A 25,621-nucleotide genomic window follows, 5' to 3' on the forward strand; every position below is an offset into this window, starting at 1 on the left:
GATTAATTTGAATTCCATTATTTCTTATGGGGAAAATTCATTCGCATAACGATAATTTCGCATAACAATGAGCTCTCATGAACGGATTAATATCGTTATGCGGGGGTCCACTGTATTAGCATAACGCGATAAAGCGAAATGCCGTAAAGCGGGGCCCTACTGTACTAGTGAAATTCCAGAAATAATAAATTATGTAGAACAGGACGATAATAAACTATGCACAATTAGGGTAACTAGTGACATGGTCCTCAGACAAATAGAGAAATTAAAACCTAACAAATCCCCAGGCCCTGATGAACTGTTTGCAAGGGTTTTAAAGGAATGTAAAGAGGAACATAGCATACCTTTGGCTAATCTTTTTAATATATCAGTACAAACTGGCATAGCACCAGACAAGTGGAAAATGGCAAATGTAATACCTATTTACATGTCAGGGCACAGGTCCTTAGATTCGAAATATAGACCCATAAACCTTACTTCCACAGTTGGTATATTTATGGAATAAATAATTGCCGAAGCAATTCGTAGCCATCTTGAAATTTATAAATTGATTAATGAATCTCAGCATGGTTTTACAAAGTGGTGTTCCTGTCTTAAAAATTTATTAACTGTCTTCACTAAGGAATTTGAGGAGGTAGATCATGGTATTGAATATGATATTGTATATATGGACTTTAGTAAGGCTTACAATAGAGTTCCACATCAGAGACTATTGAGGAAACTTAAGGCACACGGAATAGGAGAAATTTTTTCCTGGGTAGAGGCATGGTTGACAAATAGGCAGCAGAGAGTTTGCATAAATGAGGAGAAATCAGAATGGGGGCACGTCACAAGCGGTGTTCCACAGGAGTCAGTGTTGGGCCTTTTGTTGATCACAATCTACATAAACGACATAGATAAGGGAATAAATAGAGACATAAGCAAATTTGCTGATGACACCAAAATAGGCTGTCCAATTCATTCTAATGAGGACATTAGAGCACTCCAGGATGATTTGAATAGACTGATGCTGTGGTCGGAGAAGTGACAGATGCAGTTTAATATATACAAATGCAAAGTTCTAAATGTTGGACAGGCAAATAACCATGCCAAATATAAATTAAATAATGTAGATCTTAATATTATGGATTAGCAGTAATCTGAAACCAAGACAACAGTGCACAAGTGTTTGCAATAAAGCTAACAGAATCCTTGGCTTCATAGCAAGAAGTATAAATAATAGAAGTCCTCAGGTTGTTCTTCAACCCTATATATCTTTGGTTAGGCCTCATTTAGATTATGCTGCACAGTTCTGGTCACCGAATTACAGAATGCACTGGAAAACGTACAAAGGAGGATGATAAAGTAGATCCCATGTATCAGAAATCTTCCCTATGAGGATAGACTGAAAGGTACAGAATTAGGGGGGATATGATTGAGGTTTATAAATGGAAAACATGAATTAATAAAGAGAATGTAAATAGCATGCTAAATATATCTAACATAGACAGGACTTGCAGCAATGGCTTTAAATTGGAAAAATTCAGATTCAGGAAGGATATAGGAAAGCACTGGTTTGGTAATAGAGTTGTGGATGAGTGGAACAAACTCCCGAGTACCGTCATAGAAGCTAAGACATTGTGTAGTTTTAAAAACAGGTTGGATAAATACATGAGTGGGTGTGGGTGGGTGTGAATTGGATCTAACTAGCTTGTGCTACTAGGTCGGATGCTGTGTCCCTCCTTTAAATGACGTGTCTGACCTCACTAGGTCAGTGAGGTCAGACGGTCAGTGAGCTTAAGCCGGTAGGGGAATTGGACCTCCCTCACATGGGCCAGTAGGCCTTTTGCAGTGTTCCTTCTTTCTCATGTTCTTCTTATGTTCTTATATTCAACTCTGAAGCATGTAGAGTTATAACATAACAGTTTATTAGAATAGTAGATGGTAATCCACCCCCACTTAATCTGTCCACCAGTTATGAATGGCTGTGTATCCCAGTAGTGAGAAGATGTCTGTCATATCTAGCTTAACCCTTTCAGGATCCAGAGGCCAAATTTCAAAATGTGCACCAGGGTCCAAGAATTTTCAAATAATAATTTTTTTCTGGTAGAGAATCTTTTTCTGAAGGTAATAAAAGAAAAAGTATGAAATTTGATGGAAAATTGACGAAATTATGCTCTCGCGAATTTTGATGTGTCAGCAATATTTACGCATTGGCGATTTTGCTGACTTTGACTCCCATTTTAGGCCAATTACATTATTCCAGTCGACCAAATTCTTAGCTATTTCACTAGTATTACTTCTATTCTATCGAAAGAACACACGAAATCTCCATGTCAACTGTTTCAACTACAAAATAAAGTGATCGGAAATTGGTAATTTGGCAAATTTAATACAAAGTTCAAAATATTTCAATTTCAAAATAGGGTCCAGAATAAACAATACAGGCATTCCTGGCACTAAAGTAACATTTCCTCTGTTCGTTAGTTACGTTTTCAGGCTTTACAAATGAATTCCATTTTTATATTTTATTCATATAATAAATTTTTATTCAAACCAAAAAATAGATTTACTGTTATGAAATATTGTAATAATTGAATAAATAATATCACCACATTTGTGAACATATATTAAACCCACCAGCTGGCATGTATTAGACGTGTGAGGTCATTTGTTTACTCTTGAACATCGGCAAAAATTGAACATTTCGGCTACTTTGAGCTCTGTTTCAAGGCACTTTCAGTACTAAAGCCAATAAAATCATCTCTATTTTTGTAATATATCTTCCATTCTATCAAATGAGGCCAAGAAATCACAAATACAACTATAAAAAACATACGAAAAAACACTGCAAAGTCGTTGTTTTAACCCTTTGAGGGTCGACAGGCCCTCTCCGAAACTCGTTCTCAGGGTCGGCCAAATTTAAAAAAAAAAAAAATTATTTTCTCTTATGAAAAGATAGAGAATCTTTTCCCGATCATAAAGACACCAAAAGTTTGAAATTTGATAGAAAACTTACGGAATTATGCTCTCGCAAAGTTAGCGGTCTCGGCGATGTTTACGCATCGGCGATTTTGCCCACTTTGAGCCCCATTTTCGGCCAATTTCACTGTACTAGTCGACAAAAAACATGAATATTTCGCTAGAACTCCATTCTTTCTATCGAATGGGTGCAAGAAACCACTCATTTATAAAATTCAACTATCCAGTACAGTGGTCAGAATTTAGCAATTTTGCCAATTTCACACAAATTTCAAAAGATGCCAATTTCCGAATAGGGTCCAGAATAAACAAGAAAGACATTCCTGGCACTAAAATGACATTTCTTCTAGTCATTAGTCATGTCTCAAGGCCCCTCTTATATTATTTTGCTTTCCACTTTGAATTTTTATTTTCACAAAAAATATAAGATTTACTGTTATGCAGACTACTGCATTAGTGTAAAAAATGATATAAATATTATTGGTGCACTTGTGAAAGAATATTAGACTCACCAGTTGACGTGTATTGCACGCTTGGCACGATTTGTTTACTTTTGAAGTTTGGTAAAAATCGAACATTTCTGCTACTTTGAGCTCAATTTCAAGGCACCTTTCTTTGTAAAACCAGTCAAAATCATCTCAATTTCTGTAATATGTCTTCCATTCTATGAAATGAGACCAAGAAAACTAAAATACAACAATAAATACCATACGAAAATACACTGCAAAGTCGCTGATTTATTAAAAAAAAATGGTCAAAGTTTTTTTTTCTCTCATTATGCACTGTGTGCTGCAGGATTTTTTTAGACTGTGCACACTGACCACATAGACCCATTCTTTCATATGAAGGCCTACCAGCTTTCTCCCACTAGATTTGAGGCCGCTAGAATTTATGAGTACTAGTACGTCAAAAACCCATACACGTAAGACGTACTAGTACGACGAAAACCCTCAAAGGGTTAATAAAAAATTATGGTCTCAGTTTTCTTTCTCTCATTATGAAATGTGTGCTGCAGAATTTGTTTTATGTGGTGCACATATACCAGATAGATGCATTCTCTCATATCTAGGCCCAAATTTACCGCTCCCAGCTTATCAGAGTGAGCTGAGCTCATGGCGTAGATCTACGGTTTGGACCCTCAACGTAAAGCCATAGATCTACGGCAGGGACCCTGAAAGGGTTAAGCCAGGTCTCATTAAGTAAAAAACAAGAAATGGGTGAATTTAAAGAATCCAGGAGAACCAGGAGCTTATCAAAGTGTTTACTCAGGGATCTAATGCTGTAATTAAAACTATTATATTCCTGGCATTGCTGAGGACAGTTTTTGCTTGCCTTGCTATCAAGTTAACACTTTTAAGTAAGTGTTGGTTAGGATTTAGACTATACAGTGGACCCTCGCATACCGTTGGCATCACATAACGTTAAATCCGCATACCGATACGTTTTATCACTAAAATTTTGCCTCGCATACCGCTAAAAAACTCGCTCAACACTATTCGTCCGAGACGCTTCTAATGTGCAGCCTGAGCCAGCTTCACACGTTCCGCCGGTGGCATTGTTTACAAGCCAACCTCCGTGGTAACATCCAAGCATACAATCGGAACATTTCGTATTATTACAGCGTTTTTGGTGATTTCATCTGCAAAATAAATGACCATAGGCCCCAAGAAAGCCTCTAGTGCTAACCCAGTGGTAAAAAGGGTGAGAAATACTATCACACCACAGTCAGCTGCTACTGCAACACGGTCAGCTGTTGCTTGACCAGTCAGCTGTTGCTGGATCAGTCAGCTGCTGTTGCACCTCGATCAGCTGTTGCTGGACCAGTCAGCTGTTGCTGGATCAGTCAGCTGCTTCTGCACCACGATCAGCTGTTGTTGGACCAGTCAGCTGTTGCTGAATCAGTCAGCTGCTGCTGCACCACGATCAGCTGTTGCTGGACCAGTCAACTGTTGCTGGATCAGTCAGCTGCTGCTGCACCACGATCAGCTGTTGCTGGACCAGTCAGCTGTTGCTGGATCAGTTAGCTGCTGCTGCACCACAATCAGCTGTTGCTGGATAAGTCAGCTGTTGCTGGATCAGTAAGCTGTTGCTGGACCAGTCAGCTGTTGCTGGATCAGTCAACTGTTGCTGGACCAGTCAGCTGTTGCTGGATCAGTCAGCTGTTGCTGGATCAGTCAGCTGTTGCTGGATCAGTCAGCTGTTGCTGGATCAGTCAGCTGTTGCTGGACCATTCAGCTGTTGCTGGATCAGTCAGCTGTTGCTGGATCAGTCAGCTGTTGCTGGACCAGTCAGCTGTTGCTTGATCAGTCAGCTGTTGCTGGATCAGTCAGCTGTTGCTGGATCAGTCAGCTGTTGCTGGATCAGTCAGCTGTTGCTGGATCAGTCAGCTATTGCTGGATCAGTCAGCTGCTGCTGCACCACGGTCAGCTGCTGTTGCACCATCAGCTGTTTCTGAACATGACTTGTCCCGAACCTGTCCCGAACCTGTCCGTCCAGCCTGAGCGCCAGCCCTGCCATCATTGTTTACAAGCCAGGGTGGCCGGTTGCATGCATACATTCGATACATTTTGTATTATTCCATTATTTATAGTGCTTGTAACTGCTAAATAAGCCACCATGGGCCCAAAGAAAGCTTCTAGTGCCAAGCCTGTGGTAAAAAGGGTGATAAATACTATCGTACCACAGTCAGCTGCTGCTGCACCATGGTCAGCTGCACCACAGCTGTTGTTGTTGCTGCACCACCATCAGCTGTATTACTCGAAGATGTGGAGAGAGTGTTGTTGGTGTGGCTTAACGTGAAACAATTACCGAGAAACGATTAACCCCGGAGGGTTAGCCACCCAGGATAACCCAAGAAAGTCAGTGTATCATCGAGGACTCTCTAACTTATTTCCATTGGGGTCCTTAATCTTGTCTCCCAGGATGCAACCCACACTAGTCGACTAACACCCAGGTGAACAGGGAAAAACGCCTGGAACTAGGTGCTCATATTGGTGAATTTAAAGCCAGCAAAGGTTGGTTTGAGAGATTTAAGAATCGTAGTGGCATACACAGTGTGATAAGGCCTGTTCTGGAAGAAAATGCCAAACAGGACCTACAGTACTCAGGAGGAAAAGGCACTCCCAGGACACAGTGTCTCATCAGTCATTGCTGCATCTTCAATAAAGGTAAGTGTCATTTATTCTTCATTTAGTAGAGTAGTACATGCACAATATATATTGTGCATGTACTACTCTACTATTGTGCATGTATCCTTCTCTTTGTGTGTAGGAAAATGTATATTTCATGTGGTAAAATTTTTTTTTTCATGCTTTTGGGTGTCTTGCACGGATTAATTTGATTTCCATTATTTCTTATGGGGAAAATTCATTCACATAACGATAATTTTGCATAACAATGAACTCTCATGAATGGATCAATATCGTTATGCGGGGGTCCACTGTATAGGTTTATATCAGGGTCAATGTCAACATTCATGAAATACAGGGTAAATATACAGTCTCTCCTCACTTAATGATAGAGTTCTGTTCCTAAGACCAAGTCGTTAAACGAATTCGTCGCTAAGTGAGGAGCATACTATAATGGTAGTGGGTGCTCACTTAATGATAGAGTTCTGTTCCTAAGACCACGTCGTTAAACGAATTCGTCGCTAAGTGAGGAGCAGACTATAATGGTAGTGGGTTTGTGTCAACCTTTGGTATTTTTTTACTGTCACCTTTGCACCATTTATAACATTTCTGGTATAGTTTTAAATGTTTTACAGTAGTGTACTTTACATTGAAAAAATAGAGGAAATCACCTCTAATATATATCATTCAGGTATAAATACTGGTCAGAGAGCCCACTGTAAGTCCGAGGCGTTGGTAAACGAGTACATCGCTAAGTGAGGAGAGGCTGTAATATACACTAGACCAGTAACCAGGATAACAATGGCAACAGAATTTGTCAGTAATAACAAATTATGGTAAAAAACTTGCAGATTAGTTAACAAATGTTTGAGATCATCAAATTTAATAAAATATGTACAAGGTAAGACGCTACAAAAGGAACTGGTAACCAGGATAGCAAACATTGAAAAAAAAAGGGCAATGTCTTATCCACCTATGGGCAATGTGTCACCTGCTAATAGGTAATAATAAATAATAATAATAATTTTATTTTAGCATGATACATGTTTGTACAAAGAACTATAACGTTTGAGTGTACATGCCAAGAGTCCCTTTATATGCAGAACATTTCTGACAAACTTAAGATTAATAACTGGATAACAGTGCTGTAATTGTACATATGTCTCATCCACCTATGAACAATGTTTCACCTGCTAATGGGTAATGTCTTTTCCACCAACGGGCAATGTGTCACCTACTAAAGGAAAATGTCTCATCCACAATATGAGAATGGGTTACTCACCTACAGGTAATGTCTCACCTACCAAATGATAATGTTACTCACTCACAGGTAATGGGTTATCCTGGGTAATTTATTTATTTATTTATTTTTATTTGGACATGACACATGTGCTACAATGAATGATAGTTGTACTTATCAGTACCTGTATGAAAAACCTATTAATACAAATGGTGTGTCCCTCGGATAATGTCTCACCCACTCAAAGTTTATTCTCTATAAGGATTACAATGCTGAGTTTACAGAATTTGGTTATTGTGTGGTTTACATGTAGTAAAATAATAATTACAGAGTGTACCACTAGAACACCTAGCATGGCTAGGCATTTCGGGCAGACTTATATTAAACCTTAAGTTTAAAATATTACAAATTATGAAGTAAGTTGGTATTATGGCTAAGTGACTTAATACTAGTTTGTGAATTTAGCAATGTGAAGGCTTTTGTTTTGGCACAACACATAGTTTCAGTATTGGAGTATCACAGGCCAACTTATGACTAGTTAGGATTCATTATTTTAAGATTGAGATTGATATTTCTGTTTATGGTCAAATGGGTGAGTGAGTGTAAGTGTGAACCACCAGGTGGTATTCGTGTAATTAGTTGACAGGGTGTATTAGGGAGATAAGATGTTTTCTGATGGTAGTTTTGAAGATGATGAATGTATCTGCAGTTCTAGAGTTTTCAGGTAGGGTGTTCAAGATTTTAGGGCCTTTGATATACATTGAATTTTTGTAAGGTTTAGTCGGACACGGGGAATGTCATAGAGATGTTTGTGTCTGGTGTTATGCCTGTGGGTTCTGTCACAACTATCAAGAAAGCGTTTTAGGTCAAGGTTAATATTGGAATTTAAGGTCCTGTAGATGTAGATTGCACAGTAGTAAGTGTGGATGTACTGAACAGGGAGTACGTTTAGATCTATGAAGAGTGGGGGGGTGTGTTGCCAGGGATGGGATTTAGTGATTATTCTTACTGCAGCTTTTTGTTGGGTTATTATTGGCTTTAGGTGTGTTGCTGCAGTTGAACCCCAAGCACAGATAGCATAGGTGAGGCATGGATATATAAGTGAATGGTATAGTGTGAGAAGGGCAGTTTGTGGCACTTAGTATCGTATCTTGGAGAGGATCCCAACCGTTTTGGAAACTTTTTTGGTTATGTGTTGGATATGGGTGCTGAAATTCAGGTTGTTGTCGAGGTATAGGCCTAGGAATTTGCCTTCATTATGTCTGGCAATTAGAGTGTTGTCGATCTTAATGTTGATTTGCGCATCTCCTGCTCTGCTACCAAACATAATGTAGTAGGTTTTGTCAGTGTTAAGCGTAAGTTTATTGGCTGTCATCCAAGTCGATATTTTGATCAGTTCCTCGTTAACAATGGTGTTGAGGGTGGCAAGATTAAGGTGAGAGATGACATAAGTCGTGTCGTCAGCAAAGAGAACGGGGTTCAGGTGTTGAGATACGTTTGGAAGATCATTGATGTATATGAGGAAGAGCAGGGGACCAAGGACACTTCCCTGCGGAACTCCAGTATCAAGTGGCCATGTTGTTGATGCTGTGTCTTTAATGGTGACATACTGATACCTATTAGTAAGGTAAGATTTGAAATATGCAAGCGCATGGCCTCTTATACCATAATGGTCAAGTTTGTGGAGTAGGATGCCGTGGTCTACTGTGTCAAAAGCTTTTCTTAGGTCAATAAAAATTCCTAGTGGATATTCCTTATTTTCCAATGCTGTGTAAAGCAGATCTAGCATTTTTATGATTGCATCGTTAGTGCTTTTATTTTTCCTGAATCCGAATTGGCAGGGGTTGAGTATGTTTTGTGCCGTTATAAATGAATATAGTCTCCTGTGCACGAGTTTCTCAAAGATTTTGGATAGCAATGGTAAGTTTGATATTGGCCTATAGTTGTTTAACCCTTTCAGGGTCCAAGGCCAAAATCTGAAGTGGTGCCCCAGTGTCCAAGAATTTAAAAAAATGTTTTTTTATTTTTTTCTTATGAAATGGTAGAGAATCTTTTTGTGAAGGTAATGAAACAAGAAGTACGAAATTTGATGGAAAATTGACGAAATTATGCTCTTGCGAATTTTGATGTGTCAGCGACATTTACAAATCGGCGATTTTGCCGACTTTGACTCTCATTTTATGCCAATTACATTATCCCAGTCGACCAAATTCTTTGCTATTTCACTAGTATTACTTCTATTCTATCGATTGAGCACAAGAAATCGCCAAGTCAACTGTTTCAACTACAAAATAAAGTGATTGGAAATTGGTAATTTGGCCAATTTAACACAAAGTTCAAAATATTCCAATTTCAAAATAAGGTCCAAAATAAACAATGTAGGTATTCCTGGCACTAAACTAACATTTCCTATGTTCATTAGTTACATTTTGAGGCTTTACAAATAAATTCCATTTTGATTTTTTATTCACATAATGAATTTTTATTCACACCAAAAAATAGAAGATTTACTGTTATGCAATATTGTAATAATTGTATAAATATCATCACCACATTTGTGAATGTATATTAGACCCACCAGCTGGCGTGTATTAGATGTGTGAGGTCGTTTGTTTACTCTTGAACATTGGCCAAAATTTAACATTTCCGCTACTTTGAGCTCAGTTTCAAGCCATTTCCAGTGCTAAAACCAATCAAAATTATCTCTATTTCTGTAATATGTCTTCCATTCTATCAAATGAGACCAAGAAATCGCAAATACAACTATGAAAACATACGAAAAAACACAAAGTCTTTGTTTTAATCGAAAATCACGGTCTCAGTTTTTTCTCTCATTATACACAGTGCTGCAGGATTTGTTTTATGTGGTGCACACATACCACATAGATGTATTCTCTCATATCTAGGCCCAAATTTACCCCTCACAGTTTATCAGAGTGAGCTGAGCTCATGGTGTAGATCTACGGTTTAGACCCTGAACATAAAGCCATAGATCTACAGGACGGACCCTGAAAGGGTTAAATCTGTAGGGTCACCACCTTTATGTATTGGTGTAACCCTTGCCATTTTGAGTAGTTTTGGGGAGGTGCTAGTTTCTAGTGACTTGTTAAAAAGTAATGAGATAGCATGCGAAAGGACATGGGCCGCTCGCTTGTACAATAATGGTGGGACATGAGACAGATTCCATGAGTTATTTTTAAGTGACTTTATAATCTCGGTGACTTCCGTGGGCTCAGTTGGTGCAAGATAGAAGGAATTTGGGAAATTCCCATCTAGATAGTCCCCGGCATGGGCATTGGTACGTGGGATTTTATTGGCGAGATTAGATCCTATGGTTGAGAAGAAGTCGTTTTTCTTGTTAGCTGTGTCAGTGGGATGCAGTGGTGTTTCATTAGGTTTAGTTAGGACAATATTCTTGTTTTTTTTTCAGTTTGTGGGTCCCTAGAATCTGAGAGAGTGTTTTCCAGGTCTTTTTTATATCTCCTCTTGTGTCAGTGAATCTACTGGAGTAGTATAGTTGTTTGGCTTTCTTTATTACTTTGGTGAGGACTGATGAATAGTGTTTAAGAATATCTTTGTGTATTAAGCCTTGTCTATAATGCTTTTCAAATTGGTGTTTCTTATCAATGGATTTCAGAATGGTGCTGGTTAGCCATGGGCAACCAAGCCATTTGTTTGTGATCTGTTTCGTTTTTATAGGACAATGTTTGTTGTATAGTCTAAGTAATTTGTTAAGAAAAATGTCTGTCCAGTCATCAATACCATTGGCCTTGGAGAATTCTGTAGGCCAGACAACAGTCTCTAGGTCAGCTGTGAACTTCCTTATTGAGGCCTCATCATGGAGTCTAAATGAAACTTTGTTGTATTCAAGTGGTGGTTTACTAATGTTTGTCAAGAGGAAGGTAGGGTAGTGGTCTGTAGTGCTATCCGTGATTATCCCTGATTTAAGGGGGGCTAGTATATTGGTCCATATGTGGTCTATCATGGTTGCACTTGTCTCAGTGAGCCTGGTTGGTTTAGTTATTGTTGGTATGAGAAGTGTGTTGTTCATATTGTTGATGAAATCAGTTACAGGCTGATCATCTAGTAGGCCAAGGTTGATGTTGAAGTCTCCAGCTAAGAGAAGGTGGTGCTTATTCATTTGTCTGTTTGTTTATAATTTGTCTGTTTGTTATAATGTCTTACTTACTAACATATGTCTCACACTCACAGGTAATGTCTCTCACTCATGAGTAGTGTCTCATTCATGGGTAGTGTTTCACTCACAGGTAGTGTCTCACTCATGGGTAGTGTCTCACTCACAGATAGTGTCACACTCATGGGTAATGTCTCAGTCACAGGTATTGTCTCATGGGTTTTGTCTCACTCACAGATAGTGTCACACTCACAGGTAGTGTCTCACTCACAGGTATAATGTCACACTCACAGGTAGTGTCTCACTCATGAGTATAATGTCACACTCGCGGCTAATGTCTAACTCACAGGTAATGCCTCACTCACTGGTAGACTCTCACAGATAGTTTCTCACTCACGGATAGTGTGTCACTCATGGGTAATGTCTCACTCACGGGTAGTGTCTCACTCATGGGTAATGTCTCACTCACAGGTAATGTCATACTCATAGACAGTGTCTCACTCACAGGCAGTGTCTCACAGGTAGTGTCTCACTCACAGGTAATATCTCACTCATGGGAAGTGTCACACTCACGGGTAATGTCTCACTTATGGATAACGTCTCATTCATGGGTAGTGTCACACTCGTGGGTAATGTTACATTCAAGGGTAATGTCACTCACGGGTAATGTCACACTCACGGGTAATGTCACACTCACAGGTAATGTCACACTCACGGGTAATGTCACACTCACAGGAAATGTCACTCTCACGGGTAATGTCACTCTCACGGGTAGTGTCTCACTCACAGGAAATGTCTCACTCACAGGTAGTGTCACACTTACGGGTAATGTCCATTTAATTCTGTTTACCACTACTCTTTTTAGTCCCTTTTATATTGTGTGTGCAATTAGTGTATATTCCAATTATATTATTGTGTGAGTCCCAAAACTATCTTTTGCTAGCTAGTACCAACTACCTCATATTTTTTTTACTTTTTATAGTGCAATTAATTGTTCAACTTATTATACCTGGAGTTTACCTGGAGAGAGTTCCGGGGGTCAACGCCCCCGCGGCCCGGTCTGTGACCAGATCTTACTCCCAAATCAATATTATATCATAGTGACTATCTGTCCATTGAACTTTGTTTATCATTACTTAATTTAGTCCCTTATATATTTTCTCCTTTATATTAGCTTTATAAAACAGCCTTAGTTCATATATTCACAATTGTTAAAATAATCAAGGTGCTATTCTCAGGTGCTAAAGTGTAATAAGTTCACTATTTTGCCATTATATTCCCAAACTCATTTATCTGATTACCACTTTATTTGTTCACCACAAATTATTTTAGTCCCTTTTATACTGCCTCCTTCATTTTAGCTTCAAAGAGCTACCTTAGCTCATATTTTTACATTTGTTAAAATAATTCAGATGCTATTTTTTAAGCTTTAGAATATTTACTTTGTCTTATAAAGGTTCGCCATCACAAATCCGGCAATCAGTTATTGGGTTCCTTCAGTTATTCGGCACTAATTTTGGCTAGCATAATTTCAAATTTCCAGGGTCGCCACACCAACCTGCTGGTACTGTTTGATGGCGCTACTTGCTGCATAAGTCATTCCAATTTCTTTTTCTCCATTTATTGGTTTAACCTGCTTACTTTTAGCCCTAGCCATGGTTCCAATGAATAAAAGAAATGCTTCTCATTATGTAAAGCACCTACACAGTACATTATCCATTAAAGATAAGGTGGCTTTGAAGCCACTGTCGGTTGTCATGAGCTCAGTCTCATGAAGCAGGAGAATATGCTTTATTATTACGCTAATATCAACACTACAGCTTATTTGCCTATCACAAATGATCTAATATGACATAAGAAACAATATAAATAACATAAAACATGTTAAATACTCCAGAATGAATAATATTTGGCATAATACCGAGCAGTTCGACAGAGGTATGAAGAGGATATGGTATACAAATACCATTCTCCTATCCCTGTCTTGGGGCTTATACATAGAGAAAACGGAGTATAGCACAGGGCTAACTGTGATATACACTCGTACTGCACCATAAACCTGAAACAAAAGTTATTTTCTCTATATAGATTATCGCACATAGCAGCATATGTATAGAGAACCTAGGATAACCCAAAAAAAGTCAACATGGCTTATTTCTAGTACCTGGCTTGGATTAGCCTTATATGATTTTTGGTAAATATTCGATTCCCAGCCAGGGTAGAAACATTAGGCGTGTTTCTTTACACCTGATGTCTATGTTTACCCATCAGTAAATGGGTACCTGGGTGTTAGCTGACTAGTGTGGGTGTTATCCTGGGACACTGGCCTAATTTTCTTGTCACTGATGTCAGCTAGGCCTGTATACCTTGTACATGTACATGTAGTAAATAAAGATATTATTATTATTATATTATTTTCTCAGTTGTTTGTTGGGTTATCTTATTGAAACTTGGGCAATGTATGATGGTAAGATACTTCTTAACGTACACCAAAAATGAAAGAAATCAGACGATAAATAGCGGAATTCACTTCTCAGCCATTAGCAGCCGCTTAGCGGTATATTTTTGTATGGTTGTTATGGTTATATTCTCATTTTTTCAGTCTCATTTGATAGAATGAAAGATTTATTACAGAAATAGATATGATTTTGAGTGCTTTCATGACGAAAAGTACCTTGAAATTGTGCTCACAGTAGCAAAAATGTTCTATTCTTTAGCGAAGCTCAAGAGTAAATAAATGACGTCACCGTCCAATACCTGTCCGCCTGCCAGTCTAAATTCCAGTACAGAGTCAAGAATGGCTTGACGTTATTTATACAATTATTACAATAATGCAGCAGTCTGCATAACAGTAAATCTTCTATTTTTTTGTAATAAAAATTCCAAATGAAAAGCAAGAGTAATATAAGACGGGCCTGTAGCCGTGACTAATGAACAGAGAAAATGTTATTTTAGTGCCAGGAATGTCTGCATTGTTTATTCTGGATCCTATTTTGAAATTGGCATCTGTTGAAATTTGTGTGAAATCAGCCAAATTGCCAATTTCTGACCACTTTATTGGGTAGTTGAAATAAGTGAATGGGCAGTTTCTTGTACTCAGTTGACAGACTAGAAGTAAATAAGTTTATTCAGGTATATACAAATACAGTTACATAGATTATCATAACCATACCCCCGGCCGGGATTGAACCCCCGGTCATAGAGTCTCAAAACTCCAGCCCGTCGCGTTCAATCCCGGCCGGGGGTATGATTTGTTTGCAATCGTGTCATTACGATTTCTTGAGTTAGATTATCATACATAGCAGTGTATGTATAGAGAACCTAGGATAACCCAGAAAAGTCAGACAAAGTGACTTTTTTCCAGTACCTGGCTTGGGCTTGCCAAATATGATTTTTGGTAAATATTTTTTTTTCTCGGTTGTTTGTTGGGCTATCTCATTGAAACTTGGGCAATGTATGATGGAAAGATGCTTCTTAACGTACAACAACAACAAAAAAAGACGGACGATAAATAAGGGAGTTCACTTCTCAGCCATTAGCCGCCTCTTTGCAGAATATTTTTGTATGGTTTTTATGGTTGTATTTTCATTTTTTTGGACTCATTTGATAGAATGGAAGATCTGTTACAGAAATAGACATGATTTTGATTGCTTTCATGATGAAAAGTACCTTGAAATTGAGCTCAAAATAGCGAAAATGTTCGATTTTTGCCGATTTTCAATGAACTGTGTAAGTCAAGTTGGTTAATTTTATTAAGTGTATTCTAACCTAACCACTCTGTAATCTGGCAAACTCAGTAATCTAGCACACTACAGGTCCCAGTGATGCTGGATTTGTGATGGAGGGCCTGTACTTAATTCTAACTATAGATTCACTATAAATCTTATGATTACAAGCATTGATCCTAATACCAACCTCTTATTGAATGACTTAAATGAATCAAACAGTAACTGTAATTACTACACAGCAGAACAATCAAAAGCACTTCTCAGAGCCAACAACAACATAACTGTCTTTAACCCCTTGACTGTCGCAACCCTCAATCCTGAGGTGTCTCCTGGTGTCGCAAAATTTAAAAAAAAAAAAAAACTATTTTTTCTTATGAAATGATAGAGAATCTTTTCCTGATTGTAATGACACCAAAAAAACGAAATTTGATGGAAAACTGATGGAATTATGCTCTCGCGAAGTTAGCGACCTCAGCGCTGTTTACAAATCGGCGATTTCGCCCACTTTGAGCCCTATTTTCGGCTAAGTCCGTTGTTCCAGTCGCCCAAACTCATAGCTATTTCTTTAGAACTCTATTTTTTCTATCGATTGAGTACAAGAAACTGCCCATTTACCGATTTCAACTACCTAATAATGTGGTCAGAAATTTGCAATTTGGCCAATTTCACGAAAACTAAAATATATGACAATTTCAAAATAAGGTCCAGAATGAACAATGTAGACATTCCTGGCTCTAAAATAACATTTTCTTTGTTCATCAGTCATGTCTCCAGGCCCCTCTGATATTACTCTTGCTTTCTATTTTGAATTTTTATTCAAACAACAAATAGAAGACTTACTATTATGCAGACTATTGCAATACTGTAATAATTGTATAAATACCATGAACCCATTCATGACTGCATATTAGAATGGCTAGTTGGACATTTATTGGACAATGGCATCATTTGTTTACTTTTCAACATTGGCAAAAATCAAACATTTCCCCTACTTTGAGCTCCATTTCTAGGTTCTTTTTATAGTAAAATCAATCAAAATCACCTCTATTTCTATAATATGTTTTCCATTCTATCAAATGAGACCAAGAAAACGAGAATACAACCATAAATACTATACGAAAATAGACCACAAAGTCGGCATTTTAACTAAAAAAAAACGGTCGGAGCTTTTTTTTTTCTCATTATGCACTGCGTGCTCCAGGATTTTTTTTATATGGTGCACACTGACCACACAGACCCATTCTCTCACATGTGGGCCTACCAGCTTTCTCCTGCTTGATTTGAAGCCGCTAGAATTTATGAGTATATATACGTCAAACACAGTACCTCGTAAGACGTATATATACGGCCGCGACAGTCAAAGGGTTAACTACAATATCAGATCTTTAAGTAAACATTACGATGACCTCATAGCATTACTAAATTCCCTGCATGCCAGTATGTCCATCATTACTCTCACCGAAACCTAGCTAAAGCCTGATACTACAGATGTCTATGCCATTCCTGGTTACACAGCCATACACAACTGTAGGCCAGATCAACAAGAGGGTGGCACAGCTGTATACTACTCAGACCAACTAGAATGTATCACTAATACTTGCACAGGGGATGAACATGGGGAATATATAATATCTAAATTCAAATCCAAATACATGTACCTACAAAAACCTTTCACAGTGATAAACATCTACAGAATACCACAGTCAAACATTAGCCGTTTTAGTGAAAACCTAGGAAGTATGATAACTGATGCACGCATGAATAAAGATCACTTACTACTCTCAGGTGACTTCAATATAAATCTCCTGCAAGACCAGGACCCACACATTACTGAATTCACAAACACTATGAGTAACTGCTTGTTGCTACCAACAGTAACAAAACCTACAAGAATTACAGAGACTAGTGTTTCCCTACTAGACCACATCTGGACCAACACCATATCCCCTTTAAAATCAGGCGTAATCACAGATAATACCACAGACCACTACCCTACCTTCCTCATAACTAATCTAGGCAAATTACCCCAAGACACTACTAAAGTCACTTTCAGACTTCACAATGAGGCAGCCATTAATAACTTCACAACAGCAGTGACAAACATTGACTGGTACACTGAGCTAGAAATCTATACAGATATTGACGAAAGTATTAATAATTTTCTAAAAGAGACCCAATGCCTCTATAACAAGCACTGCCCTAAAAAGACTAAACAGATGACAGCTAAGAGACTGAACAGTCCCTGGCTAACACCCAGCATCCTCAAATCCATAAATACAAAGCGCCTATACGAAAAACAGTACAAAATGGGTCACATAACCAGAGATCAAACAAAACGTTATTCGTCAATCCTAACCAGCCTGATAAGAAGAGTAAACAAAATTGTATTATGAGAACAGATTATCCAACTTAAAAGGTGATATAAAAAAGACCTGGAAAACCCTATCAGAAATCCTAGGAACAAAAAAGATATCACAAAACAGCGCAATTGAACTAACAAAACCAGATGAACCCCAACCCCCACCAACTGAAACAGCAGACTCAATGATTTCTTCTCCATCATAGGAAAAAACCTTGCCAATAAAATCCCAAGCTCAAATACCCCACCCAATGACTACCTCACTGGCAACTACCCGAACACACTGTTCCTAGCTCCGACTAACCCAACAAAAGTCTCCCTTATTATCAACACACTAAAAAACAAGACAGGAGATTTAAATACCTTACCACCCTTTATACACAAAAAAGCGTCGCAAGTGCTGTCACCAATCATTGCAACACTCTTTAACAAATCCATCGAATCCTCTACCTTCCCTACAGTTCTCAAAATAGCGAGGGTTACCCCGATCCATAAAGGAGGAGACCAAACAGGCTTGAATAACTATAGGCCAATATCCAACTTACACCCTCTCTCTAAAATCTTCGAAAAATTAATTCATAAGTGAATCTATTCCTATCTCATCTCCCACAACATACTCAACCCCTGTCAGTTTGGGTTCAGGCCTAATAAAAATACAAATGATGCTTTTATACACATGCTAAAACAAATATATACTGCACCAGAGAAAAAAGAAGTCCCACTGGGAATCTTCATTGATTTACGCAAAGCTTTTGATACAGTTGACCATGACTTGCTCCACATAAAATTGTCACACTATGGTATAAGAGGGCACTCCCTCAACTACCTAAAGTCATACCTCAGCAACAGAAGCCAATATGTGTACACAAATGGAGCAAACTCTTCCGCACAGCCAATTACAGTTGGTGTCCCACAGGGAAGTGTCCTTGGCCCTCTTCTCTTTCTCGTTTACATAAATGACCTACCAAATACATCGCAACTACTCAAACCCACACTATCTGCAGATGACACTACATACGTCTTCTCTCACCCAAGCCCAGTCATGCTACCCAATACTGTGAATACCAAATTACAGAAAATATCTACCTGGATGAGGACTAACAAACTTACTCTCAACATTGACAAAACCTACTTCATTCAGTTTGGTAACAGAGCTACAAATGTCCCTCTTAACATAATGATAAACGGATCACCTATTACAAAGCTCTCAGAGGGAAAATTCTTAGGAATCCACCTTGATAATAGACTCAAATTTCAAACACATATGCAACAAATTTCCAAGAAAATTTCCAAGACCATAGGCATACTATCGAAGATATGGTACTATGTTCCACAGTCAGCCCTCCTGGCCCTATATCACTCACTTATTTACCCCTATCTCACCTATGGAATTTGTGCATGGGGCTCAACAACAATAAACCATCTCAGACCATTAATTACCCAACAAAAGGCTGCAGTCAGAATAACAAATTCGCACTACAAGCAGCACACTCCACCAATATTCAAAACTCTAAACCTACTTGCCATACAAAACATCCATACTTATTATTGTACCTACTACATACATAGAACACTTAACTCTGATATAAACCCTTCCCTCAAACGTCTCCTTACCAACCTCAACAGAACACACGACCATAACACAAGGCACAGATCACTCTTTGATATTCCTCGTGTCCATCTCACACTATGCAAAAACTCAATGCACATAAAAGGCCAAAAATCTGGAATTCATTACCTGTGAATATAAAAGAAACACTGTCTGTTTATAAATTCAAGTCTCTTTTTAAAAATCACTTACTCACCCACAACTAAATAAATACTGAATAATTGTATCTCATAAATTGTATCTCATAAATGTTTAATCTGTGACCCAATCAAACTTTGTTATTTTTAATTACATTACCTAACAGAATACTCCATTCTACTGAATGCACAGCAACACAGTAAATGACCATATGACCTGTCTTTGAAATACTCATTTGTGCTTAATTATTAACTTTTACAACAATGTTTACCACTGAATATATCATTGCTTAGTTAATCTTAAGTTAATTTTAAGCTTGCCCATAATGCTCTGCATACAAGAGGCTTTGGCATGTTACACTTAACCACTGTATTTCCTTGTACTTCTATGTATCATGTTCAAATTAATAAATAAATAAATAAAAATAAAATGTGTCTCGCTCATGGGTAATATGTCTCACTCATGGACAGTTTCTCACCCACGGATAGTGTCTCACTCACGGGTAGTGTCTCACTCACGTGTAGTGTCTCACTCATGGGTAGTGTCTCACTCACATGTAGTGTCTCACTCATGGGTAGTGTCTCACTCATGGGTAGTGTCTCACTCATGGGTAGTGTCTCACTCATGGGTAGTGTCTCACTCATGGGTAGTGTCTCACTCACGGGTAATGTCTCACTCATGGGTCAGTAAAGATATAATCATCAGCTAGATAAAGGTTAACATGGACCAGTAGCACCAATATGTTCAAATTCAAATTCAGATTTTTATTTCTTTGCAAAGTTTACTATGTGTGATTGACATGTTATAAGGAGTCTATTTCCATGCATAGTTTGCAATGTTTAATTACAATATTGATCTGCAAGTCAGTGGAACCTCAAATTTCAAACTTAATCCGTTCCAGGAGCTAGTTCTAAATTCGAAAAGTTTGAAAAGCGAAGCAATATTTCCCATAAGAAATAATGGAAATACAATTAATCTATTCTAGAAACCCAAAAATATTCACACAAAAAAATAAATTTTATAGAGATTAATTATAGTTTTACATACACACAAAAAATATAGTGTACAATTATGCATTAATAAATTTAAATAAACATATGACATAACATTTTTACTTACCTTTATTGAAGATTGGTGATGGCATCTGGAAGATAGGGAGGAGGAGAGAGGAAGTTGGGGTTAGTGTTTGGAAGGGGAATCCCCTTCCATAAGGACTTTAGGTATCAAAGTCCTCTCTGGGGTTACTTCCCTTCTGTCTTTTAATGCCACTAGGACCAGCTTGAGAGTCACTGGACCCCTGTCTCACAAAATAACTGTTCACAGTCCTCTGTTTCTGGCGCCTCTTTAAGATTTCCCTAAAATGGGACATGGTCCTGTCACTGAACTTGTTGCAAAGATGGCTTGTATCAGCTTGCTCAGGATGGTACTTCTCCACAAAAATTTGGACATCATTCCACTTGGCGCAAATCTCCTTAATCTTTGAATCGGCATGCAACTTCCTTGCCTTTTCGCAAATAATCGTCTCTGAAACATTATCACCTGCCATCTCTTTATCCTTGATCCACACCAGCAACAACTTCTTAACCTGACCGATTGTCTGTGATCTTTTTTTGGTTAGCATATTAACACCTCTTGCAACATCAGCTTCCTTGATTTGTTCTTTCTTTGCCAGGATAGAAGTGATGGTCGACTTGTTTTTCCCATACATCCTGGGAAGCTCAGCAAGTTTCACACCACTCTCATACTAATTCTGTATTATTTCCTTCTTCACATCTATGGTGTTTCTCACTTTCTTTACCACAGGGGCACCACTAGCAAGTTTCTTTGGGCCCATGGTAGCTTATTTCACAGTCCCATAAGCACTAAACACAATGAATTAATCGTAAAATGTTTGAATGAGAGCACAGGTTAGTGTTCACTCAAGCATCAACAAAGCTAGACTGGCTCACGATGCCTGCATGGGAACACGGACAGAGCAGGCTGGCGGACAGGTCCAGTACCTGGCGGCTTGAAAATAGGGGTGAGTTCGATAATAGGGACAAAGTTGGTTCGAAAAAAGCGGTCGATTTTCGAAGAGTTCGATAAGCGATACGTTCAACATTTGAGGTTCCACTGTACACAAAAACAGTCACTATCATGCCGAGGCATTTCCGGCAGACTAAGCCTAATACATTACAGACTATACTTATTACTAGATATATTGGTCATAGTTGGTTTGAATTGAGCATTCACTTTTTATATATCAACAGAGGTAGGTACAGTATTATATTTTAGCACATGGTGAACTTAATATTAACTTAAAGTTAGTAAGGCAATAACAGATGCAGTGGACCCTTGACCAACGATGGCATTGACTAATGATAAAATTGGCTAACGATGTGTTTGAGCGTAAAAATTTTGGCTCGACCAACGATGAAAAACTCGACTAACAACATTCATCCCAAATGCGTCTGCCTGGCCGTCCGGCCTGAGTGCGCCTCAACTGCCCTGCCTTCAGCTAGTGTGCCACTGTTTACAAGCCACTGCAAACGCTTTCACGCATACATTCGATACATTTTGTATTATTTCATTGCTTTTTGTGCTTGTAACTGCTAAATAAGCCACCATGGGCCCAAAGAAAGCTTCTAGTGCCAACCCTGTGGTAAAAAGGGTGAGAATTACAGTTGAATTGAAGAAAGATAATTACAAGGTATGAATGTGGAGTGCATGCCTCTGAGCTGGCCAGGCTGTATAACATACCCCAATCAACCATCACTACTATCTTGGCCAACAGAAAGGCAATCAAGGAAGCTGTTGTTGCGAAAGGTGCAAGTATGTTTTCGAAACAGAGATCGCAAATACTCCAAGATGTTGAGAGGCTTTTGTTATTGTGGATAAACAAAAAACAAATATCAGGAGATAGTATTTCTCAGTCAATAATATGTGAAAAGGCAAGACAGTTGCATGACGATTTAATTAAAAAAATGCCTACAACTAGTGATGTTAGTGAATTTAAGGCCAGCAATGGTTGGTTTGAGAGATTTAAGAATCATAGTGGCATACACAGTGTGATAAGGCATAGTGAGGCTGCCAGTTGTGACCAAAAAGTGGCTGAAAAATATGTGCAGGAATTCAAGGAGTACATAGACTATGAAGAATTAAAGCCCCAACAAGTGTTTAATTGTGACAAAACAGGCCTGTTTTGGAAGAAAATGCCAAACAGGTCCTACATTACACAGGAGGAAAAAGCACTGCCAGGACACAAGCCTATAAAAGACAGGCTAACTCTAAAGTTTTGTAGTAATGCCAGTGGGGATTTTGAAGTGAAGCTACTACTCGTGTATCACTCTGAAACTCCCAGAGTGTTCAAGAAAAACAATGTTGTCAAGGCTAATTTGTGTGTGATGTGGAGGGCAAACAGTAAGGCATGGGTCACTAGGGACATTTTCTATGACTGGTTCTATCATGTGTTTGGCCCCACTGTGAAAAATTACCTCTTGGAAAATAAACTGGACCTCAAGTGCCTCCTGGTATTAGACAATGCTCCTGCTCATCCTCCAGACTTGCCAGAACGAATTGTGGGGGAGTTGAGCTTCATAACAGTGAAGTTTTTGCCTCCTAATACCACTCCTCTCCTCCAGCCCATGGACCAGCAGGTCATATCAAATTTCAAAAAAACTGTACACCAAAGCAGTGGTTCAAAAGTGCTTTGAAGTGACCTCAGACACTCAATTGACCCTAAGAGACTCTTGGAAAGATCACTTCAATATCCTCAATTGCATAAGCCTTATAGGTAAGGCTTGGGAGGGAGTGACTAAGTGGACCTTAAACTCTGATTGGAGGAAATTGTGGCCAGAATGTGTACAAGAGAGGGATTTTGAAGGGCTTGGGGCTAACCCTGAGGAACCTATACCAGTTGTGGAATCTATTGTGTCATTGGGGAAGTCCATGGGGTTGGAGGTTAGTGGGGAGGATGTAGAAGAGTTGGTGGAGGACGATGATGAAGAACTAACCATTGATGAGCTGCAAGAGCATCTGCACAGGATTTTTAACCCCAGAGGGTTAGCCACCGAGGATAACCCAAGAAAGTCAGTGTGTCATCGAGGACTGTCTGTCTTATTTCCATTGTGGTCCTCAATCTTGTCCCCCAGGATGCCACCCACACCAGTCCACTAACACCCAGGTACCTATGTGCTGCTAGGTGAACAGGACAACAGGTGTAAGGAAACACGTCGAAATGTATCCACCCCACCGGGAATCGAACCCGGACCCTCCGTGTGTGAAGCGAGAGCCACCGGAGGGATGTCATTGGTTCAATATCATCCTCACCTCGCACACTTTATCCACCAAATACATAATACCATCGTTGTTGCTTACCTCTTTCACCTGTGTATCCAGGATGACTGGTGAACACTGTTAAGTGGTGTTCTTGGTGGTGTTCTTGGTGGTGTTCTTGGTGGTGTTCTTGGTGGTGTTCTTGGTGGTGTTCTTGGTGGTGTTCTTGGTGGTGTTCTTAGTGAGGTAAACAAAGGTGACGACAGTGACAGGCAGCTGTGTTGTTGTTATTGTTGGATGTAAGGGAGCAGCAGCAGCTGGAGGAGTCGTGTATGTATTACCGTCACTGCTAACACCACCGTTAACTGATTTCTTAGCTAAGAGATAAGATATAGTTCGGATTTTTAACCCTTGAGGGTTAGCCACCCAGGATAACCCAAGGAAGTCAGTGTGTCATCGAGGCTTATAAAAGGAGCAAAGGCAAAGCACTATTGCTCAAAAATTGAAGAATATAAGCATAACCCCAGAAAGCTCTGGCAACAACTAAAACAGTTGGGGTATAGCCATAAGCCAGTAGATAGGTCTAACATAGTACTCACTATCGATAATGAGGTATACCACGAAACATCTAAGGTGGCAAATTGCTTTAATTCCTACTACACATCTGTTGCATCAACACTAGTAAGTAAACTACCAGCTGCATCAAATACCTTTAACACAGACTCTGATAAGTTTCAAACATACTATACCAATAAAGGGGTAACCCCAAACAGTTGTCAACTAGTACGTGTATCTCATGACTTCATTCAAAAAGAACTAAGCAGGTTAAACCCAACTAAGAGCACAGGCCCTGATAACATCCCGTCTAAGTTCCTAAAAGATGGTGCTTTTGAACTGTCAATCCCTATTGCTCACATAATAAATCTATCAATCACCACTAATACCGTACCAGAGGGGTTCAAGGAGGCCAGAGTTACTCCTATCTTCAAGAAAAATAATAGGTCTGATGTAAGCAACTATAGACCTGTTAGTATACTCAGTATAATATCTAAAATTCTGGAGAGGGCGGTGTATTCTCAAGTAGTTAAGTACCTTAATGACAACAGCATTCTCCATAGCTATCAATCGGGCTTTAGAAGATCCTACTCAACCGATACCTCCCTTATTAATCTGATGGATTACCTGAGAACTGAAATGTCAAAAGGGAACCTCATAGGTATGGTAACCTTAGACCTGCAAAAGGCCTTCGATACTGTCAACCACAATATATTATGTAATAAACTTCAAACTATCGGTATAGGTTCTGTAGACTGGTTTAAGTCCTACCTTAGCAACAGGAGACAAATAGTCAAAATCAACAAAACAGAATCAGAACCCCTGCCGATAACATGTGGAGTTCCCCAAGGTAGTATTCTGGGTCCCTTACTATTCTTATGTTATGTCAATAATATGCCTATCAGTGTCAAGTGCAAACTCCTACTGTATGCAGATGACAGTGCTCTGTTAGTGACAGGTAAAGACCCACAAGATATTGCTAATGTTTTAACACTGGAACTGGAGTCCTGCAGCAAATGGTTAGTAGACAACAAACTATCATTACACCTAGGGAAAACTGAAGCCATTCTCTTTGGAACGAAACATAAACTGAGAAGGGTAAATAATTTTAATGTTCAGTGTAATGGGGAGTCCATCACTTTGGTTTCATCAGTTAAATATCTGGGAATCCCCTTTGACCCATGCATGTCAGGAGAATTGATAGGGAACAGTGTAGTAAAGAAAGCGAATGCCAGGCTGAAGTTCCTGTATAGACAAGCACAGTGTCTACCTACTGAGGCTCGCAGGACCCTATGTCTAGCCCTTATACAATGCCATATGGATTACGCTTGCTCTTCTTGGTACTCTGCCTTGACAAAAAAACTAAAAGATAGACTGCAAATCACCCAGAACAAAATCGTAAGATTCATCCTGGGGCAGGGACCAAGAGAACATGTAGGCCACGATGAATTACAGCAGTTGGATATGCTGAATGTTGAAGACAGAGTAAAACAACTGAAGCTAAATCATGTTTA

At 38.9% G+C, this 25,621-nt stretch overlaps 1 protein-coding gene across 2 annotated transcripts in view; it reads right to left on the reverse strand.

The window, feature by feature from the left end:
• LOC128693080 (zinc finger protein 84-like) overlaps window positions 1–23,869 on the reverse strand; it is a 51,071-nt gene extending 27,202 nt beyond the window's left edge. For both annotated transcript variants that reach the window (XM_053782576.2, XM_053782577.2), the window contains exon 1: window positions 23,655–23,869. The gene's annotated coding sequence lies outside the window, so the exon portion shown is untranslated. The remainder of the gene's footprint in view (window positions 1–23,654) is intronic.
• Between the last annotated feature and the right edge of the window lie 1,752 nt (window positions 23,870–25,621).

The sequence above is a fragment of the Cherax quadricarinatus genome, chromosome 38, assembly GCF_038502225.1.
Source record: "Cherax quadricarinatus isolate ZL_2023a chromosome 38, ASM3850222v1, whole genome shotgun sequence".
NCBI lineage: Eukaryota > Metazoa > Arthropoda > Malacostraca > Decapoda > Parastacidae > Cherax > Cherax quadricarinatus.